Genomic DNA, 11,960 nt, shown 5'->3' with positions numbered 1-11,960 from the left:
ATTACAATTCTTATTACACATATATACCACAATTTTTCGTATCTCTCTATATAAAGTAGGTTGACACCCAATTTGTGTCTTCAGACATGTTCTTTGGATAATGATGTCCATCACATTCATTAGGAGGCTAATCCCCTCCCTCCTTTCTTTCCCTCACTCCCCTCTTCCCTATCTAGAATCCATCTATTCATCCCATGCTCCTCCTCCCTACCCTATTATGAGTCAGCCTCCTTATATCAGAGAAAACATTTGGCATTTGTTTTGGGGGGATTGATTAACTTCACTTAGCAATTCTCCAATGCCATCCATTTACCTGCAAATGCCATGATTTTATTCTCTTTTAAAAACGTTAATAGTGTATATATGCCACATTTTTTAAAATCCATTCATCCACTTAAGGGCATGTAGGTTGGCTCCACAGTTTAGCTATTGTGAATTGTGCTGCTATAAACATTGATGTGGCTGTGTCCCTGTAGTATGTTGTTTTTAAGTCCTTTGGGTATAGTCCAAGGAGAGGAATAGCTTGGTCAAATGGTGGTTCCCTTCCCAGATTTTCAAAGAATCTCCATACTGCTTTCCAGATTGGCTGCACCAATTTGCAGTCCCACCAGCAATGTATGAGTGTGCCTTTTTCCCCACATCCTCTCCAATACTTATTGTTGTTTGTCTTCATAGCTGCCATTCTGACTGGAGTTGTATCTTAGTTTTGATTTGCATTTCTCTGGTTGCTAGAGATGTTGAAAATTTTTTCATATATTTGTTGATTGATTGTATATCCTCTTCTGAGAAGAGTTTGTTCAAGTCCTTGGCCCATTTTTTGATTGGGTTACTTGTTTTTTCAGTGCTTAGCTTTTGAGTTCTTTATATACCCTAGAGATTAGTGCTCTATCTGATGTGTGAGGTGTAAAAATTTTCTCCCAGGATGTAGGCTCTCTGTTCACCTCACGGATTGTTTTCTTTTGCTGACAAAAAAACTTTTTAGTTTGAATCCATCCCATTTATTGATTCCTGGTTTTAATTCTTGTGCCATAGGGGTCTTATTAAGGAAGTTGTGGTCTAACCCACATGATGAAGTTTAGGGCCTACTTTTTTCTTCTATTAGACGAAGAGTCTCTGGCTTAATTCCTAGGTCCTTGATCCATTTTGAGTTAAGTTTTGTGCATGGTGAGAGTTATGAGTTTAATTTCATTTTGTAGCATATGGATTTCCAGTTTTCCCAGCACCATTTGTTGAAAATGCTATCTTTTCTCCAGTGCATGTTTTTGGCACCTTTGTCTAAAATAAGATGATTGTAATTTTGTGGGTTAGTCTCTGTGTCCTCTATTCTGTACCATTGGCCTACCAGTCTGTTTTAGTGCTGAAACCATGCTGTTTTTGTTACTATTTCTGTGTAGTATAGTTTAAGGTCTCATATAGCAATACTCCCTGCTTCACTCTTCCTGCTAGGGATTTCTTTAGCTATTCTTGGTCTCTTATTTTTCCAGATGAATTTCATGATTGCTTTTTCTATTTCTATGAGGAATGCCATTGAGATTTTGATTGGAATTGCATTAAATCTATATAGCACTTTTGGTAGTATGGTCATTTTGATAATATTAATTCTACCTATCCAAGAGCAAGGTCGATCTTTCCAGAAATAGTAAATGAATTCAGCAAAGGAGCAGGATATAAATCAATACCCATAAATCAAAGGCATTTCTGTATATCAGTGACAAAGCCTCTGAGAAGGAAATGAGGAAAACTACTCCATTCACAATAACATCAAAAAAATGATACTTGAGAATCAATGAAAGAAGTCAAAGATCTATACAATGAAAACTACAGAACCCTAAAGAGAGAAATCAAAGAAGATCTTAGAAGATGGAAAGATCTACACATTCCCTTCTTAAAAGGAGAAAGGGAGAAGGAGGCAGAGAGAGAGGGGGAAGGTGGGCAGGGTCAGATCAGAATATGATAGCCCAAAGGGTGAGGTTTTGGCCTGCTGAGAACTTCTAACTGAAGGAGATTGGAATTCCAAAAGCAACCTCAGCAGCAAAGCCTCTGCTCTCCTCCTGCCCTCCTGTCCATTCACCCTTTTCTCCCAAAGCCAGTCATAAAACCTAGAAAGCGCTCTCTCTCTCTTTCTCTTTCTCTTTCCTTCCCTCCCTGCTATTCCCTTACTGTCCCCCTACCCTCCCTTACCCCTCCCTTACAAACCCTCATTCCAGACAGGATCTGCCTTAGGTCCAGAAGGAAAGAAAGCTATACATAGAGGCCAAGAAGAATCTGACCAGACAGGGCTTGCTGGGACCCTGGCAGCCTTTTACCATTAGCTCACACCCCCTTTTCCAGTCATTTCTACATGGCCATACATTCTTCATGGAACATAAACAAAAAAACAGGAGTTTTCCCTGGATCTGTAGGTCTTTATTTCTGAAGGCTTTTAGGTCAAATAAAATTCTATTAAATAATTGTTATGATTTTTAAAATGTAAAGATATATACTAGTTCATAAATTAGAAGAAGCAGTTTATAAAGATAGACTCTTTCTGAAACTCATCTGAATTTTTATTGCAGTTCCTGGACCTTTTATACAGCTGTAGAATTAAGATACTGTATTAGTGGTAAGAGGATAAACAGTCCGGTAAGACAGAATAGAAAACTCAGAAAGTGATTGCCACATGATTTATGATTGAGGTGGGACTGCAGATCAGTGGTGGAAAATGTCAGTCTTTTTAATGAGTAGTGCTGAGACAATTGAGTATTTATGTGAAATTGAATAAAATTAAAGCTCCTACTATACACCGTAGTCAATAATTCTATGTGACATATAGAATTAAGTGTGAATGGCAAAACTATGCTTTCAAGATAATACCTTTATGATTTTGGAGTGGGGTAAGTTTTCTTAAATATGACATAAAAAGCACTGATTGTAAAGGAAGATATTAAGAAATTTGAATATTACTAGCAGTAAGTATTTATCATAATCAGAAGACACCATGGCAGAGAAAAGTCATTCTTAACATTCAAAACTAACACTTGGTGTTAGAAGTTAGCAATGGTTGCTATCTTTTGGAAGAGTGAATTGGATAGGGTGGGGGGAAGGACACTCCCAGGAGGCTGATCATATCTTTCCTAGATCTGATACTAGTTATACAGGTGTATTCACTTTGTGGAAGTTCAGCAAACTGTACTAACAATTTGCGCATTTTAAAATGTATATGCTCTACTTCAACAAAAAGTCTTTATAAAGGAAAACTACTAAGAAGCTATTTGTAAAACATTTGTCCAGCAAAATAATAGAGACCTCCTACAGCTCAATAAGATAGACATCTCAATAGAAAATCGAGCAAAATAATTGAACACACTTCAGAAAAGATGAAATCATACATTTGATTTATTCTAAAAGGTGCTCAACCTTATTAATCTTCAGAGGAATGCAAATTAAAATGATTGATCTCTTTATACCAAAATTGGCTAACATGAAGAATCTGAGAAAACAGTACCTAGTGAGGATGTGGAGCAATGGGAACACTACTGCACTTGGGCTAGGAATAAAAGTTGGCACAACCACCTTGGGAAATGGATTGTCATTACATAGTAGGTATGGAGGTAACATGCCAGGTGACTTAGTGATTCCCCTGTTTCAGAAATGGGTGCTTATGGGCACTAGAAGATGTTAGAAGAGTATTTATAATAGCCTGTTAACTATATCCAAACACTTGAAGTAATTCAAATGTCTATCAACACAAGAATGTGTACATAAACTGTAGCATATTTATACAGCCATGTACTACATAATAGAATGAACTTTTCTGCAGAAAAATTCATATATGATATACATACATATGAATATGTATGTATATATATAAATATAAATGTATACATATTCACATTTTTCATAAAATTTCAGAAGTGTTTCTTAACTTTCTGAAGTTCATCCCAGATGTCCAGGTACAAGCCCCTCTTCTAAAAGTACCCTCATTTGTCAATCAAAGAAGATGCATAAAAGGTATTATGTATATATTTAATGATATCAGCCTGAGCCCATTTAGGTTTGTTAATGCAACAGTGGAATGCAGCCTCCAGGCCTTCCTATTATTGCATTTGTCTGTATTGTCTTCATATTTGTTTAAATTAGAAAGTAATACATTTTTAACAGCACTGTTGAGGTACAATTTGCATTTCATAACATTTCCCTTTTGTAAGTATAAAATTCATTGATTTTTGACACCTCTATAGAGTTTTGCATCTGCCATCACTATACAAGTTCAGAACATTCCCATCACCTCCCAAAATTTCCTCAAGCCACATTTGCCATCAATCAAATGTGTATTTTCAAATGTAGTGTGTTGATTACTTCATGTATTTCAAATAACTCATCATTAAAAGTAGCATAACACATTGTTGAATAGAAACTTGAAAAACATCAACCAAAATCTTTTGTTAAGTGTATTTTGAGGTTCTTTATACATACTTGATTAAAATCAGCTTATTTGCATCTGTTCTCTATTGGTAGTTTCAAAAAAGGGAACATACTGAACAGTTGATTTCTTCCTTCATATGTTCTTGGTGGGTGAATGTTGTCATGTTGTTCTGGGTGGGTTTTAGTTTTAAAAATTTTAGTTGGTTTTGGAAAAAATGTTCAGTTATACAAATGGCCATTTTATATGTCAGTCTGTATAGTACTAATTTCTGAGGGAATAAATCATACAAAATAGAATGAAGAATAGAAGTTAGACTATATAGTTAAATTAAAACATAAATATCAAATTGTAAATTATTTTCTTTATTAGGAGTAACTAAAGAGAAGAATGTATTGATCAACTGTGATATTAAATGTCTCAGACTTTAGAACAGTATAACAAGTATTTTAAAAGCTTTTCTTGTCTTTGTTCTACCACTTCATATTAAGATGCTGAATATAATATAGAAGTACATATTGAATATAAATATTATGTGAGCATATTATACTATTAGGTATCATTGGGCTTCCTCAAGTGATGTTTTTAACATACTTTTATTATACATACTATATACTATTATTATAGAAATTATTATTTCTGCTTAAAGGTGATTGTATGGTTGGGAAATGCAGATATATTATGTGTAAATTTAAATATTTTTCTAAAAATGTATAACATCAGATGTTCATGAATTTTGAAAATAAAAATACATAATGCCTAGCTAGTTCCTAAGAGGTAGGCTATATCTTCTGTTTGTCAAAGTATTTACTCTGCATTATTGGTGGAGCTAACTTTTATTGAGGTTTCTCTGTTGCCAGGTACTTTATTACCAAGGTTGCCATCAGAACCGGGAATGACATTACTCACTATCAGGATTGAGAAAATTGGTCTGAAAGACGCTGGACAGTGCATCGATCCCTATATTACAGTTAGTGTAAAGGGTAAATAACTGGCAAATTGCATTATGTTTTTTCTCATATGGGACAAAGTTTTTGACAGGGGATGATCTTGTATATGTGACAACTTACTTTAATGCATTCTATAATGAGGCAAAATCCTAGAAGAGATCATAACAGAACATAGTTCGAAAGACTTACAAAAAATATTTCCTACTTATACACTCACTTTTGCTTTTGAGTTTGTATAGATTTTTGCTCTTCAGATTCCATCTAACGTGCAGACTAAACATACACATTGTCCTTAAAAGCAGCTACAGCCTTCAGGATGTAGATTAACAATAGCACCCCTCACCTTCTCCTACCCAGTCTATATTCATTTCTCTCCACAAAGCCCCATGTCCTGTTTTCCCATCTCTCCTGCTTCAACCCCTTCTTCTTCCTGTGCTACTGAGGTATCTACTTAGGTGAGTCCTACAGAGGCAAATGAAAATCAGGGGACAGGGAAGTAGGGTGCATCCATAACATCCATGCCCTGAAAGCAATCCCGTGGGATGATGATGTGATTAAGGAATAAATTATACCATTTTACAGAAATAACTATAGTTAGTACAAACGGCTTATTTTAATCTATAGTTTTGCACCAAAGGAACAGATTGGTGCTGAAATTAAATGGAGGAACTTTTATCAATTGACCACAAAGAAAAACATTTATTTAAAGAACAGAATCCACAGCACTAATACTGGTACACTTTTAAATTCCGATGTTACCAGTTATCAAATATATAGTATACTGGAAAATATTTACATTGTTTGATAGGCCATTTGTAAAACTGCATACTCATTCAGAAAGTATACTTAAAACACAAAAATATTTAATGATGTTGTAAATGTTAAATTACCTTTGCATATGTTAAACTGAAATATTTTTATGTAAATATTTTTTAATTATTAAATGTACTAAATTGTTTTTGAGCTTTTTGAGACACATAAATGAATAACACATAAACACTGAGTAGTTATTAAATGAGTCCATGTTGCATTTGACTAAACTGAGATTTTAAAAACCAGAAAATTAAAACTATATATAACGTACCATCTGGTTGTTGTAAATTCAGGGTATGTTGTAAACAGTATAACCAGAATTTATATATATGAAAAATTATTCATTAACAAAAGGGTTTTTGTTGGCTGTTCTCATCCATTTTTGGTTCTTAACAGGGAAATTATGATAAGGTTAGGTTTAAAGGCTTTTCTAAATAAGTCATACTTGATCAAAGTTAGAAATTGGTGGCAGAGCTCCATTGTGGCAAATTAAATACTCCAGATTTTTTTTTTTTGCATAGAAAAATATAGTGGGCTATTCCCTAAGAAAAACATGTTTGTTCTTTTTACCACTTCACTATGAAGATCAAGTTTTGTCCACTTGGCCATGTAAAGGCTTCATTGTCCCCTTCATGAGGTCTCCTATCCAGTCTATATTCATTTCTCTCCACATACCCCATGAACTTCAACAACTGTCACATACTTGCTCACACCAAATAGGAATCTCTTAACCTGAGAATCTCCTCTCAGCTCTTTCCATGCCTCTTTAGGAACTGTAACCTTTGCTGTTTCTATATTTTCCGTCTGTATATGTGAATGCTCACAAGCAGAAACTTTTCTCCAGACCTGAATGGCATAGATTTAACTCCTGTGCAAGATACTCCTGTGGCTTCAAGAAAAGAAGATACATATGTTCATTTTAATGTGGACATTGAGCTCCAGAAGCATATTGAAAAATTAACCAAAGGTTTGTAATTATCAGTTACTGACTTCTTAAGGACACAGTACTTATCTGGGTTTGTGTTCATAGTGTACTTAACACAAGATCTTATGTCACATAGTTATGAATATTGACTTAAAGTCAAATCAATTTTTTTAAAATATGAGAATTAGCAGTTGCATTATCTAGTTGTGTAATAATGTGGTTAAATATTATTTGATAGGGAAGTTTTTCTCATAATACAGAGTTAAGGAAGCAGGTTCCCTAATAATTTCCTTAAGTCCTTTTAGGAACCTAATGATTACTTTCTAACAGTTAAATTATTTTTTTTCTTTCAATAAGATGCATTGGGTAAAAAGATACTATAACTGGCAGTTAGTTTGTAAGAATATGAAAAGGACAATCTGGGCGTGGTTGTTTCAGGAGGGAGAGAAATGATATAAGGTAGAATTTTTTTAAAGGAACTCTTAAATTTCTATTCTATCTAATATAGGTGCTTATTGAAACCATTTTTATAGGTACTGCTGATACTTAAGTAACTTCTGTTTTTCTTGTGGTATTTAATATTTTATATTCTTTGGTAGTTTATGATTCTACCTGTGTACATAACTTACATTCTTGCTATACAATTTTGTTGTACTTTGTAGAATTAAATGATATGGAGAAATGTCACTCAGACATGCTAGTACCAGAGCTTGGAGTGACAGCCACAGTGATTTATTAACAGGTGTGTCATCAGACTGTTTGACACATTACTTTGTAAAATCATAGGCTTCTGGTGACACATAAGAAATGTGTGGTCTCTGGCTTATGTTGTTTGTTTTAATTCCTTAGGTGCAGCTATCTTCTTTGAATTCAAACACTACAAGCTTACAAAAATGTTTACCAGCACCAAATGTTTTGCTTTCATGGAGATGGATGAGATTAAACCTGGGCCAACTGTAATAGAACTGTAAGTGATATACATACAGGATTCATACTGTTCTAATGGTTACTAGTTCATGTTTTTTCTTAGTCCCTCTTATCGAGAATGTAACATTGGAGTAGATCAATCATCAAAGTATTTTAAATCTATTGTGGTTACAGATACAAGAAACCCACTGACTTTAAAAGAAATTGCAGTTATTGACCAAGAAACCACTTTATCTTCATCTACATCAAACTTTGCACAAGAAGTGATTCTGACATGAGTAATGTCTAATTTCTGTGAATTTTACCACTCAGTAGAAACCATCATAGCTCTGTGTAGCATATTCATCCTTCAGGAGGCAGGAAGTGAGCCGTACCTATAGGCCAGTGAGTCCATTGCAAAGCTGTACCACAGAACTAAAGTCCAGCACCTCATTGTTATGACTCCTTTGGATACAGGTTTATTGTAGATTTTGAAACTTGTTTTTACTTTCCTATTAATTGTGCAATTAATAGTCTGTTTCCTAATTTACCACTGTTCCTACCCTGCTTCCTGGAACAATACTACTGTGGTAGGTATGCTCATCTTCAAACTTAATACAGCAATAAGAATGTGCTAGGATTTACACATTTGCTCACTTTTGCTCCAATATGGTCTTTTGATTTGAATTAACTTCAAACTTTTGAATTGAAGTGGGTAGGATAGTACCAGATTGCTTTGAAAGGAAATTGGATTAGTTATGGTCTGTCTTATAGGCTGTTCCTTAGAGCTGGCCTAAATTCACCCTCATCTGATAGTTCTACTTAGAAATAGTGTGCCTTGATCAGATCAATATCCTATATGGGAGTGTTCCCCAGATTGTAGCTGTGATTTTTTTTTCCAGATGACCAGATTGTTTTTCTGAAAGTGAGCACATTTTTAGTCATGTTGATTAGTTGTTCTACATCACATTGCTATTGTTTCTAGGGTTAACATTAATGATTCTAGGGTTAACATTAAAACCATCTCTCTCAGAATAATTACAAATTTTGGGGTGGGTTTACATCTTCTAAATCATGTCATCTAAAAAATTGAGTCAGATGCTAATGAGATACTTTAGGAACAACTGCTGTTTTTCTGACAACTGATTGTGAAACCTTAAAACCTGCATACCTTGTCTTTATAGTGATGAGTATGTGTTGAGAGCCACAGCCAAAGGGGCCCCAGCAAACTTCCAGCTGCCAGCAAGCTTCAGACTGCCAGCTGATGATTGGCTCACAGTGGCCCCAGCAACATCTAGCTGATTGGCTCCTCTGCGGTGATGTTCATTGGGCTGTTTCCCTGCCCTTCAGACTGCCAGCTGATGATTGGCTCACAGCGGCCCCAGCAACATCTAGCTGATTGGCTCCTCCACGGAGCTGCTCATTGGGTGACTTCTTTGGCTCTGCCCATGCAACCCAGCCAATTGGCCTCAAGAGCAGGAGGATTGTGGGAGGCTGAGAGGCTGGTGTGGGGGTGAGAGGCTTGTGGAAGCCGGTGGTGGCAGTTGGGCTCTGAGGGTTTTTTCCCTGAGGAGCTGTTTTGTTTGGCGTTTGTAGTTCTAAAAATAAAATTAGTTTCTTTTTGACAAGTGGCTCCTGATTTGTGCCAGGCCAGACTTTGGCAAGTATGAAAAATCTGGAAAGATATTTTATTTTTTTTAATATAGGTAGATATGACTGCCATTTATTTCCTATTTAGATATATTGACATTCATATAAAAATATGCAGGTCATTAGCCTATTATATTTTCACTATTTACATTACTTTTAACTTGATGAGACATAAATAAAACTTTCATAGTACACAAGGTGCATATTTGATACACAGAACATAAAGATTTGTGAGGAGCTTTTTTGTGGGTTACATGTAGAACCCACGTATTTTAATATTCACTATTTTAAATGAACAATGCATGAAGGGAATGCAATACTTGGCCTATTTTTAAACTAGTGTAAACCCTAATCATACCATCCATTTGCTTTTTAAAACAAATAACAGTTGTTTTAGCCCTTGCACTTCAAGAGATCTAGTCTTTAATTTTTCAGTTGTCTGTTAGGTCAGTTTTGTTTACTAGACTCATAAAACTATATGAGCCTGAAAGAATTATCAACCAAATTTAGTCTTTTCTTTCATCTGGATTGGGTTAATTTCACAAGTGCAAAAATAGTTCAGTCTACAGTAGTTCTAGGAAATGAAGAATTTGCCTTAATAAAATGTTCACTCAACTGAAACTCTGAGTAGTCAAAATTTCCAGACTGTAAACTTCTCAAGAGAAGGGCCTCATCTTCTCCATGTCATGTAAACTTTCCAAGGTGCTTGGCAGCAGTCTGTACCCTGTGGAGTACTCAGTACCTTTTTGTTTGATGTTACTGATGTTTGATGTTGCTCCCTTAAAATCTGCTATTAAAATGTAGCAAAACGGATACATTGTTCTTTCTGTTCTCTCATACTATAAAACATGTATATCAAAGTGATGATTTAAAAAAAAAGAAACCTTTTTTTTTTGGTTGTAGATGGACACAGTACCTTTATATTTATATGTGGTGCTGAGGATCAAACCCAGTGCCTCACATGCAACCCCAGCCCCTCAAAGTGATAATTTATATGAAGAAACATTTAGCATCCTTCACATAAGAATGCTTTTTTTAACCTCTATTTATTTATGTGGTGCTGAGGATTAAACCCAGGGCCTTGCCTGTGCTAGGCAAGTACTCTACCACTGAGCCACAACCCCAGCTTCCACCAAAGAATGGGGTTATATGAAAAAAAAAGAGGATGCTTTGTATGAATGTCTTTCATCAGCATTAAACAAACTTAAATTGAACATTGTCATCAGCTTAGCTTTAATTCAGACCTGAATGACCAAACCTCCCCCCCCCCAAAAAAGGTGATTTTATCTTGAAGCAGTTAACACAAAGCAATCTGTATCTCACAAATTAGTTGTTTAAATTTACTTTCTAGTGTGGGAGGAGATGAGTTACTGGACAATAATTACAACTATAGCAATAATACTTTCAGGTTGAAACACTACTGCTTCACAAATGAAATGATTTTAGTAACTAAATTCAAACACAACTTGCTGGAGAGGACTTCTAAAACTTTTGGGATACAAAAGTATACTTGAATCAAGGGACAGTATTCTCTACACAACCTGTATATGGGCAGCTACCTTGGGCTTTGCTACAGAAGTGGTACAATCAATCAGATGGATGTAAGGAGAGGCAACTATGGGTGGGTTCAGAACTGCTCAGATAAACTACGTAGAATGCATTATAACTTACTAATAGAATAAATACAAAAAAGGCTTTAGAGGGAAAACTACTGTTGCTTTGAATAAAATAATAAATCTGCCTTTTCTTGAAAATCTATCTTCCTAGCTGACATCACCTTTATTTAAATGCTATTTTAAAATTAGAAGTTAAGTAACTTCAGCATTGCCTTGTGTCCTGTAGAGGTTGAAAGATACATTCAAAATGTGTTTGTGACTAAAATTTTATTTTACATGGTTAAAAATGGCATAAGCTATTATATGGTTTTCCTCTTACACACAGCTGCTGCTTCTAATATTAAATGGAGGTTATGTAGATAGAATTTGAGTCCTTTAGGAAGAATTCATTTTTATTCTGAGTTATCTTCAGTAGTTTAGAGATTTTGTTTCACAGAGATTTTGTTTCACACTGAAGCTTTTGCCCCTATTTTGAGAATACTTAGGAGACATAAAAAAACAATGATATGTTATGTTCTAGGTTTCAACAATCCTATTACTTTCTAGAATTTAAAAGAATGGAAGAATATGGTCTAGCAGTAAACAAAAGTATCAGGCTTTTATAATTTTATTTAAATCTTAAACCTCTTAAAATGTACTGTTAAAATTGCCGTAATTAAAATTACAGTTCTGGAGAGCTAGTTCTTAGAAACATTGTT

The sequence above is a fragment of the Ictidomys tridecemlineatus genome, chromosome 2 (assembly GCF_052094955.1).
Source record: "Ictidomys tridecemlineatus isolate mIctTri1 chromosome 2, mIctTri1.hap1, whole genome shotgun sequence".
Lineage (NCBI taxonomy): Eukaryota > Metazoa > Chordata > Mammalia > Rodentia > Sciuridae > Ictidomys > Ictidomys tridecemlineatus.
The sequence above is the reverse complement of the archived record's forward strand: the minus strand, read 5'-3'. Positions refer to the sequence as shown.